Here is a 12,033-nt window from a genome sequence, read left to right on the forward strand (position 1 = left end):
TGCAAACTTGCCCAAACTGGCAGAATGATTGGGGATAATTAAAAAACACAATTTTTTTCAAGTCTTGCCACAGATGTTCTATCACTTTCAGTTCAGGACTATAACTGGGCCACTCAAAGACGGTTAATTTCTTCTTGTTAAGCCACTCCAGTGTGAATTGTCCTGCTGAAAGGTGATTTTTCACATCAGTTTTGACTCTTCTGCAGACCAAAACAGGTTTTCCACTAAGATTAGCTTGTATCTTTCTCCATCGACTTTTCCCTTAATCGTGACAAGGTTCCTAGTCATTGCTGATGAGAACCAGTCTCATAACATAATGTTACATGCTCGCAATATAATTTAAATGGTTTGTGTTTTTATTAATGACTTCCTTCTTGTCACTCTGCCATATAGGCAAGCTTTGTGGAGTGCGTGGGACATTATTGACTCATAGCTATTTTCTCCCATTTCAGCCACTGATCTCTGTTGCTCTTTCAAACTTGGTGTTGGCTCTACGGTGAAATTCTTAACTAACTTCTTCTTTGTCTAGCTCCTCGGTTTGAAAGGACTAATGATAGATGCACTTAAAGGGATATTCAATATGTCTGAACTGTTTTATAACCTTTTACTAATTTGATTCTTCACTTTTTTCCCCTGAATTGTTTAAAGAGCTCTTTGAACAAAGTTGAATCTTTGTTTGAAATTCATTGATTTAGGGATGTTACAGAGGCAGGAGTATTTATTCTGAAAACCACTATTAACTTATTTGTTCAAATTCTAATAATGACAAAATGAGCAGAGAAATATAAAGAGATTGGGTGCTTAGTACCTTGGCTTTAGCTAATCTGCCAGAGAAAATGATAGTATTCCAGTGTTGTCACATCCCTTCTTACTTATGAGGCATGAGCCAGGAAGAACTGCTGCAACTCTGATTAGGATTAAGGGAGGTGTACAAGAAAAAATGTGTGCAGTGACGTGCTCAGCCAGTGCGCTTTTATGTGTAAGGAAGAAGTGCAAGATTAGAATTTGACCTCCAACCAAGCTTCTGTTCAAGAGCACCATTTCAGTTGTTTGGTCAAATTTGAATACTGACAAATTGAGCCAACAATATAAAGGGATAATGTGCATAGTGCTTTGGCTGACTTTAACTAGCCTGGCTGAGGAAATTATAGTGTTGGCCGGGTGATCAGTCCCCTGTCACATCCACCCAAAAGAATTCCCAAAACACAGAGTCAGATTTTGAATACTGAGCTAAGAATGACCTTGAGCGGAACTGAGGAGAAGTTGCGTTTAACGACTGAAAAGTGTATATGCTGCAGGCTTGCACTTTCTTGAACTGGTGGATTCAGGTATGAAGGGCATGAGAAGCATTATGCTGTGGGTGACAAAATGTGAATCAGCAGACAGTGGCAGAATTTGCAGTTGGCAGCTGTAGTAAATCTGGCTAATTTTGATTGGAAGTCTATGGTGGGCAGTGGAAGTTGCTGTAGAAACCGGAAGAGTTTGAGGAGAGCTCCTGGTTAGCATGTTAGCTAAGTTTGAGATTAGAACTCTGTTAATGGGCAGCAGAAAATGCTGCAGTGGCCTGGTAGAGTAGCCTGACATTGAAAACAGAACAGAGATACAGATGTTGAAGTTTGGTAGATGTAATGGATAAAAAAGTATTCTGATCTGAACGCTGAATCCCTAAAATCCTTAATCCCTAAAAGAAAAGGAATATCAGCTATGTACTGTATCTGGTTGGCACTTTAGGAGAGAACAGTTGAGGGCCCACATCGTCCACTTGGACACCAACCAAAAAAGGTGGAGTTGGTTAATTGGGGAGGGTTTGGAGTTTAACCTATCGCTGAAGTTGCCTGCACTAGGGCCAATGTGGGGGTGAATGAGGAAGCCCAGATTCAATGCAGACTGATGCCATGTGCTGGCAGAGTAGACAGAGTAGGAGTCATCGACTTACTCCTGTGGTGGAGAGTAAAAAGAAGGATAAGGGACAGGGGAAGAGACAAAACTACAGATGTGGTTTGTATGTATTGTGGGTTGGACACACAACCAGACAGAGAAGGGGGGAAGGAAAGGGAATGAAGCAGGCAAGATTAGGAAGAGAGAGAGGAAAGGGGAACTAACACATTTGCTCAGAGTTTCTGGAAAGCTGGCGGACATCAGGGCACCTGAAAGAAAAATGCATATGGTATGGTGGGGGCAAAGTCACTTTTTTTGGTGGAAGGTTGAGGGCACCTGAACGTGATTAAGGTAATATTCCAGCAACAGTGAGTACGAAACACATCCATCAGCAATGAAGTGAAACACAGAGTACTAGAAAGGAAGGGAGTGCAACAGAAGACACAATTTTACCTATACTTAAGAAATAGAAAACCTAAACTCACAAACTACAGTATATGCATAAAACTATAAAACTGTCCAATACTAAAAATGTCCAATAAGTATCTAAGCATCAAAATAATTACTACTTTTCACAACTCATTCCATATTTATGTTTAGTTCACTCATTCAGCATTTGTAATAAAATATTCACACGATCAAAAATCAGTCTTTTTTTTCATTTCCTACTAATTGCTGTCCATACACATTTTTTGGAATGGTGACAATTATAATAGTGGAAATACCCCCGTTTTCTGTTCATTAGTAGAGAGTATTGAAACTGTCACTGTTTGTAACTATATTTTCCATGGTGCATTGAGTGGTTTATTGGGGTTTCCATGGACAAACTGAAGTGAAAGTACAATCACAGGTCAAAATCCTCCATGGAAGGAAGTTCAAATCGGTTTCCATTTTAAGTGCTTGTTGTTCCATCCCTTAATGGTAGAATCAAAGTGCTTATTGATTTTACTCAGAATTTCCTGTTTGTTTACTCTCTCTCTCTGCCTGTCTTTTATCTGTGCCCCGCAAATTAAACACTCACTCCTTTAATGTTTTTGAGCTTAGTGATGGCAATGGGTGTAATAAAATTGTGTCATTATTTTCCTTCTTTTTACTTTTGTCTAAGTAAGCTTTTGAGAATAGCACTGAAAAAAATTCTGTTTGCAAAATCTAATTAACCTGTTAACCTGTTTTAATTATAATTATTTCATAGTAACATATGATAAAAGGGAAAAAAAGAATATACCTTATGTGATTATTTCATGTTCTAGGTTATTCATATTCCCTGGAGCTTTACATTGCTACTTAAATTTGTTATCATGTTACAGAAGTCAAAAGATTCATTATTCTATAAATTAAAGCATGGGATTCAGCTTCTCAGCACGAGCCTCATCAAATATAATGCTCTAATGATGCTGATTAATTACTGAGATTTGTATAAATTATTTATATAAATTATTAATTTAAGCATTTTATTTTTCAAATCTGTTTTGAATTTGCACTTTTTTAATTAAAATAATGTTGAAAGAGTGTGTACTGTGAGAGATGTTCACATTTACAACCTCCCCCTTTTCCCTATTATTATTGTTATTGAACACGTTGGGCACCTTGCATTAAATAAATAGTATCCTTAACCACCTCTGTGCATTTGCTTAGTGTACTTGCTGTTGTAAAAGCTTGCAGGAGGAAGTGGAATAATCCAAAGAGAATAGAGGAAATGGTTGCAAATAGATAAAGCGGTTTGACAGTAAGTAAATCTAATTGCTAGTAATACCCTAGGGCCCTCCTCTCTACCGGATGACATCTAAGCTTTTAAATAATGCATTAAAAAGATTTACGCAAGTAATGGTTAGAATGTTAGATTGGACAAACTCTTCAGTTCATCTCCTGTTAAAGCTCCGGTTCTATATTTTATGCCGATGCCATACATACTGTATGTGCCCTCTTTGGAACACACTATCTACACAAGTAGGAATACGTCTTCTATACAGTATGTTTCACTTTAAACAGAATGAACAAAGTGAAATTAAAAGAAACAGAACTAGCTGTATGGCGGGTCAATGCAAGTCAAAACGTGAGGCACGTATACACTTTAATAAACAACCTACGCTTGTTATTTTATGGCTGAAAAGGTGCGGCAGAAGGATTGTAATATGATCTGTTTTCCAGACCTTCCCCAGTGCAAGGCGGCTGCAGTAGTAAAAGCCTCTGGTGCACGTCCCGTCTCGTCTCATCACATAAGGTACACGAATCCTTATTGTGATAGGCACGGACCCCCGGGGCGGCTGAGAAAACTGCGGAATAAGAGTGCAGAAAATGAACGGGAGCGTCTCAAACACGCAGTTAAACGCAGCAGACGCTGATGTCTGTAGTACCGCAAGCCTAGTAAACAAGCGCACATGCTTCTGTCGAAGTGGGAGACGCCCCTCAGACTGGCTCCTGAAAAACAGCCTGTGTATTTTGCATGCAGTGTTGCCCAGTTGTGGCTTCCAATAGCTAAAATTTCGTTAAATACAACTGAGGCCAAAAGCCTCTAATAAACAACTGTGGAAGAAATATACACCCATATACTGTAGTTATCTGTGTACCCAAAACAGTCTCTTGTCAAATCCTGCATCCACTGGAAAGTAATTCGAGCACAGGAGCCATTTCACGTTATAATTAAAATACAAGCCACAATTATAGTAGTGCAAAGTAAGCCGAGCACTTGTAAATTTTCTGTATTTTGTGAACGATGTGCGTTTCACACCACGGTCATGTCTGAATAGTTACTTGATTAATCAAAAATGTTAATTAGACTTTCTTCCGCATTTATTGTTAATTCATATAAAGACATTACTTTTTTACAAAAGGTGTACCGAACTTGTATTTAATTCCACGATTCTGAGCAATTTAAGGAAATATAATTATAAATATTCGTGTTTTATGTAAACATACAACTCACGTTTTGTACTTAAAAGCTTCTTTCTCTGTCTCTGCACTTCAGTAATGTCATTAGTAATCGCAAACTACTGCACTGCAGATCCATCACAAGACGTACGGTCAGGTTAATACAAAAATCGTTTAACCGAATCAGACATAAACCTCAGGAAATGCCGGCTTTGTTTTTCTCTGTATCAGTGACATATAACAAAGCGGGTGTTTTGACAACCTCTCACAAGGAAATTAAAATTTGTGCTGTGTTCGTAAAATTCAATACATTTGAAACGTGAAATTCAGATTCTGTCGTTATCTCATACGCAAGGAGGAAATGGAGATAAAATCAAATACGAAAATGTTTTAAAGGTACTCTGCCCCACATCACAACACAAGTTTGAAGAGTCAAAATAATTCTGATGGAACGTGATATTTTGTTAATAAAAAAATCAACACTTATGTTTAATTTGTGTACTTTCCTGTACAGCTGTGTGTATCTTTGTATCCAGCTGTCAGGAATAGTTTTATCCTTTCAACAACTCTCATAGTCTCAAGCATTACCTACACTCAAAACGTGTGGATGTATGAGGTAGACCAGTCAATGCCAGAAGATTTCAACAATTTTTGAACAAGAAATCCAACATATCAGAGTATGTCTGGAGCCACACCCACATTAAAAGACCCAGAAGGCTCATTAAAACCACGATGCAAATGTATATGACCTGCTCTATACAAGTACTAACAATGCCCTTGTTGTTAGAGCAGCTGCCTTCTATCAGATCCAGGGTGGTGCAGAATGTTTCTGAACATTTGATTAAACACTGTTTTCAGTGCACAGCATAATTAAAAGTATCAATGTTCCTTTGTGTCTTTATCATCAACATTTTGGAACAGTTCTGTGTATACCATTGGATCATGATCAAATTTAGCTTGACAAACACAAATTGCAGAGTTTCCACAATTGCAGAAACAAACTATATTTTGAAGATAGGCTATAGGCAGAAGAGTATAAATGGTGAGAAAGGCCATTTTTGCAAGTAAGAACATTAAGATTTTTAGTCCTACTTTAGTGTAAGCAGCAGCTTTCATCTGAATTAGTCGATCTCAGTTCCCAAAGCAATTATCCCATATTGATAAATATGAATTTATACCATTACTCCTTCCATTAATGTTTTATACACCAGTTGTTTGATCATTACTTCCTTCTTTTGGTTTATCTACCTATACAACTGATTAATGTCCTTAATATATAGCTTGTCCTTCCCAAATTGACTAGTATTCTGTGACTGATAATATCCCCTAATATTTAGCATTTAAATAAAGGAGATAGAAATGAATAATGCAAAATGCACAGGACATTTATATGTTCACTATTGTTCATTACTAAGAACATGATTAAAAAGATGAATGTGCTTCTGTGATACGTTTAAAGACTTTCAATTTTAGTGACTTTCAACATCGTTTTAACAAGGGACTTCACCAAGAGTCCACCTGAACCTGAAATCATGAAATAACTGTTTGAGTGTCTGAGATGAAGCAGCAGAATTACTGGATATATTTAAATGACTGTAACAAGTCTTCATACATTTTAGGGGTTTAAAATGCTTCTTTCTCCTGTATATGTGACACAGGAGGTGCTTTTGTTCTTAATATTTTGTAATAAAATGAAGCTGTGGTCAGGAAGATATATTACTGTATTTCTATAAATATGTTTATTTTCTGTATAAATATTGACTTATTATCAGGCACAGTTAAAATCAGAAAATATTTCCCCTAAGTCTAGATAGGTTAAGCTAATAAAAACATAAAGAGAACATTTATTCATATTTAAAAACATATTTAGAACCTAACAAAAGGTACAGTATTCAGGACTGCCCAATTTTGACTACATCTTCCTTGACTCCAACAAGCTTTGTTCTTTTTTATTACTTTGTCGGAAAAAATCTGCTACTAAATGTTCTGTTAAAATGTTGACTTTTACTTATATTAACAGTTGTGTTTCAGATAATTTGGTAAGAACTTTGTGTAATTTCTCCTCAGTTGTTTAAAAAGAATTATGTTCTTCACACACTTTTGACATTTTAATGGCTTATATTTACAGTATTTTAACCATCCCAAAATAACAAGATCCTAAAAATATAAGAAAACAAATCACTTTAAAAGCCATCTATTTATATCACTGTCAAAAATGTGTAAGTGTATCTTGACAAACAGAAAATTATCAGCATTTCATATTGCAGAAACAAACCCTTTCCTGTAATTGTGAGTAGTGTGCTGTGAACTTTTTTATTTTGTATTGGATCTTATTTAGATTGTTGATTAAATAGATGTGGTGGCAGCAGTGTTTGAGGAAAACTAGAGAGACAAATAAATGAATCAGATGAATTTCTCTGTCTAACGTGTCTAATGTGATGCTTGCTAGTCTGGTGATATCAAATGTTGACATCAGTAGTGAGGACATCTACACTCTTCTTTTTGGGTAATCACCAGCTCATCTTGTGTCTGTGGCTGAACAATACAAATATATAAATCACAGCTAGTGTTCCTGACTTATTCAATGGATTTGTGATCTGGAGATCTTTTTAGGGCAAGCTATTCTGTACATAGTCTGCTTTTCTAATTACTAACAATTTCATAATTAATTTTGTGACATAATGAAGTAGGAATCCATGTCACAAAAAAAAATGTTTTACAGAATGGCCCTAGATTTCATCACTGTATCTCATATATCAAACATATTATTCCATAAAACATACGCATATAGACCTATTTTGATCAAAGTAAAATAAAAAAAAATACCGCTGTTCATCTTTAAGGGCTTAAATGGTTTGGCTTCTGACTACACCAGGGAACTGTTAACTCCTGTACAACTACAGTACGTACCAAGGCTACAACCTACTTGCTTTCTCAACCCATATCCAATTTTGCAAGTTAGCCGGAAATTTCAGATCCAGTTTTAAAGGCTACTGTTATTCACTAGCTTTTATATAGCTAAGGTTCACCTAACGTGTTCTGTAGTCTAATTCAGCCTGACTTGTACATAACATCTATGAAAAGGCACACTATGTAACTAGCCTCTTTGACCTCAATTCTGCATCAGGTATTCTATCCTGCATCATTTACTCTATGCATAGATATACAGTATGAACACCTGTGGCACTTCTGTGTTCGTTAAATAGCACTTGGTGGCTGAGCACCATATTATTTTAATATGAGCACCATATTAAAATAATCCTGACCTGCTCCAGCTGACCTTCCACAGTCTTCACAATGCTGCCACACCCAGGAAACCACACTCTTGGATATGTGCTGGATTATTTATATATGTATCTTTGTAAACTCTTTATTTTTCTACCTCATATCATTTTTCAAAACAAGCTTACAATACACACAATGGATAAGCTTTCCGATCTACATACCATGAAGCTAGAGAAAATCTTTGTTTTTAAATGCCTTTTATGCATGTGGGTGCTATTATTTTTAATATCATTCTTGCATCCTTGAGCACCAGGACACTGCTCTGTACTTTGTTTTCTTTTAATGTCTTGCTTGATAGATCATGTTTTCCAGTTATTCATAATGAATGCCATTATTTATTAAAGGACAATCTGTGATTTACAGTGTTGATTGTTGGCTACAAATCTTTCTTTCATAAGAAGCTTAATGATACTTTAGATACTTATCTGAAGATTGATGAGTTAATAAATCCAGCACTGGTACTCCTGCACATATATGTGCATATAAAGTGGCACATTTATGTGGAGGGTACCTGAAGCAATAACTGCAGTAATTACCATAGGATTGATTTCCTACTTCATGTATACACTTGAGCAGACATATATTTCATTTTTAAATGTTGAATTCACAGTCTGTTTAAAGTGCAACATAATTCACTGAGAGTGTTTGTTTTTAGCATCATTGTTTTTAAAATATATTATTTTAAAGAATTGTCTGGTCTATGTTTTAGTTTCAGTTACTACAGAGACAGGTTACTGTATAGCTAAAAGATGTATGGACAAAAGCATTTGTCATCCATCATAAAATATGCAAAATATACAATTACTCTCTGTGAAGGAGGTTGAAAAATCACTTTCTTATTAATAACATTAGACACAAAAATTATGATCTTTAACAAACTACATTACACTATCATGCATTAAATAGTTTGCCACTACAAAATAGTAATTTGTCAATTACCAACACAAACTGCTGGTCAACCCATCTAGTGAAAAAAAAAAATCCAAATTTTCAAGATACCGTGAATATCAATTCATATTTTGTAGACTAACGAAGAAGATGAAAAGATTGTAATCAATTTGAAGTATGAAAAGTAGCAGAAATGTTTGAAATTGTCTTAACAAAACAATAACAAAAATCTCTTATTGTGAAACACAAGCAAACAATCACAACATAGATCCTGCCCTGATATAGGTAACTAAGGCTGAGACAAAACATGTATTCATAAAAGATAACAAGGTGAAACCTGTTGTGAAAAGTTAATTGTATCTACTGTCAAGCATGGTGGTGGTTCCATCATTTTTTCTAGGCCTGTTTTAGCTTTTCAGAATCTGTCAAAACCTTATGATACTGAAGGAAACAAATTAATAAAGTTCCAAAACACAGTACTGACTTAAATTATATTGTATTGATACCTATTAAGTATTAGGTATTGGTACCTTATTGTTTATGATTACCAGAAGTGGAATGCAAAGTCTAGCACAACAATAATCTTATAGTAACTGAATTTCTAAAGAGAAAGGAATGGAAAAAACAGGACTGGGCTTTGCAGTCATCTGACCTGAATCTGGCTGAAATACTACAATTGTTCACGCAGTTTATTTTTTGTTAAATAATATACTATTAGCTCTATATTTCTGTTATATTTGCTCTCACTGGAACTCTGGAAAACATGTTAGAATCTCCATGGCAACTGACAGAGTCTCAACTAGACCTGTTAGTTAGCAGGTTGCCGTGACTACGACCTCTGGAAGGATATCTGTTCCACCTGTGTCTAGTTAATTACCACACCTATCTCATTGAGAGCAGGCTAGCTAGAATCAGACCTTGGTATTCTTAGTTCACGTTTGACCTCTTGTATGCTGACCATGCTTTGCTTGTGGATTCCCTTTGTGCTTTGTTCTCTTTGTTTTCCTTGGGACTTGGGTTTCTTCATTTCAAGGACTGTCCCACTGCTTTGTTCCTGTGTTTACCTAGCTGTGAATTTTGCCTGAACTACGTTTTTGAAATATCTTTCAGACTGTGTATTGACTCCCTCACTTCTGCCTGCCTTATTACTTCATCCACCTACCTGTTTGTTTTTCACCTGCACATGGGATCTCCTGATTGTCTTGAACACCCATCTCACCCATGTATGAGAAGTGTTATCACAATTCCTGTATGTATTCCTGTATTTTAAAATTAACATCAGGTTGAAATTCAGAATTTTATTACATCATATAGTCCCTGTTTTGTATAGTATACGGAGCAACCTGAAGTTGTATTTCACTGTATTACTTTAAATTGAACATGATAACAGCACAGCAGGTAAAGGAACAGGACATTAGGAACTAATGTCCACAATTCAAGATTACTCACACTAACAATGTGCTTCAGATATCCTGCTTTACAGGAAAAATTGACTGGAGGCCTTCCGAAGTACTTTATATGGTATCTTAGTTCTGTGAGAAAAGAGTTTGTGATAAGGGGTGCATTGTTTTTTTTCTTTTCTTATTTTTTTCTTAGTAACATTCAACTGTACAAATAAAACTTTGATAATAAACTTCTTTGAATATGTAACAGATTGACTGATATGGCTGTTGTGTATCATGAGCACACAGTAGGATTGAGAAAGCCGCACTAGTCAAAAGCATCTGCTCACCATACAGCAAATGGAAATTCTTCTGCGGCTGTATTGTCAGAGTGTGGCAAACATCCTGAAGGATCTCTAAATTCCAGAAAAATGCAAAGGACAAGGGAATACTAATGACTGTTCAATCTTCACCAAAGCAATAGCACAAAACATGACAATGACCAAGTAATGGCTGGGACCACATGCAGCATATTACTGTATGTCTCCAATCTTACCAATAATCAAGCTTGATTTTTAATGGCAGAAAAATCCATATATTTCTTTGGGTCTGTGAAAAATACACTAAAAATGAACTAAAAAAACAATCAAGACAACAAGTAATCAAACACTTAATCAAGTGATGCAGATCATGCCTAACCTTGGCTAATGTACCTAACTTTTATGGGTGAAGTGTTTGTAGATACAAATGAAAATAGCTTTACTCTATATTTATTACTTTACTGGAAAATATCCATAAAGCATGTATCCTCCAGACAGCACCACAGAAAGCAATGGACAGAGAGAGGTTGTGGTGAGGGGGTTTAGGGAACGAGTAAACAATAGCCTATACAAGAAAACGTCTGTTAAACACTGCCAAATAGTCTTTTTTCTGCTTTCCACAAATACTGTGTCCCCATTCCCAACAACATTTGTATTTGTGAGCAAAAACTAAATAGTCTCATGAATTTCAGTCTTCAGTCCTTGAACTGTTGTTACTTATAATGGACTGATAATGCTGTCCAGATGTTTTGATTTATGCTGCCTCTTTGAATACCCTACTGATCTAAAATTATTCCCACACAAAAAATGTCTACAAGACTGTAAAAAAATCTCCCACTGGAGAACAATTATTAAAATACACCCATATCTACAAGTTAAAGATATTAACTGAATAACCTAAAATATGTTTTCTTACATTAGAAAATTATGATAACAGAGTCATTTAATTATCTAATTTAGAGAGTCTGCCCTTAGGAGATATTAGCAGAACAATTACTTTCTTTTAATATACGATTTCCCGTGTGCACCGAAAATCAAGTTTAGAGGGATCACAGGCGACTGTTTCCATAATTTGTGCTAAGGGTGCTTTTTATAAATTCAGTATCATTAAATTACCGAAAACCTCTAATCACCATTAGCAAAATGCTAAAAATACTGTTGTATAAAACACTTATGTCCTTTTAAAAGGTATCACTTCCTAATGCCCTGTGCTTTTACAGGCATATAAAGTGTTATTAATCTATTTTTCTGTACCTTTTTTTTAAAAACTGAGAAACAAGGACACCTGAAAGTGCTCCAAGAGCCAGAATAATAAGTTGCTTGTATCTTACAATGAACAATGTTGGTATGAGGAGGCAGATCTAATAAATAGTGTATTTACTGTAGGTCTAAAGGTCTGAAGATTCAACTGT

The 12,033-nt window shown here is 35.6% G+C and overlaps 1 long non-coding RNA gene across 1 annotated transcript; it reads right to left on the reverse strand.

Annotated features, from left to right (window-relative positions):
• Window positions 1-1,739: 1,739 nt before the first annotated feature.
• On the reverse strand, window positions 1,740-5,016 carry LOC148675878 (uncharacterized). Its single transcript, XR_015924917.1, has 3 exons — window positions 4,802-5,016; window positions 4,029-4,151; window positions 1,740-2,147 (listed from the first exon to the last, which is right to left on the reverse strand). It is a non-coding gene; the product is annotated as an uncharacterized LOC148675878 (long non-coding RNA).
• Between the last annotated feature and the right edge of the window lie 7,017 nt (window positions 5,017-12,033).

The sequence above is a fragment of the Lepisosteus platostomus genome, chromosome 2, assembly GCF_059453375.1.
Source record: "Lepisosteus platostomus isolate fLepPlt1 chromosome 2, fLepPlt1.hap1, whole genome shotgun sequence".
Classification (NCBI taxonomy): Eukaryota; Metazoa; Chordata; class Actinopteri; order Semionotiformes; family Lepisosteidae; genus Lepisosteus; species Lepisosteus platostomus.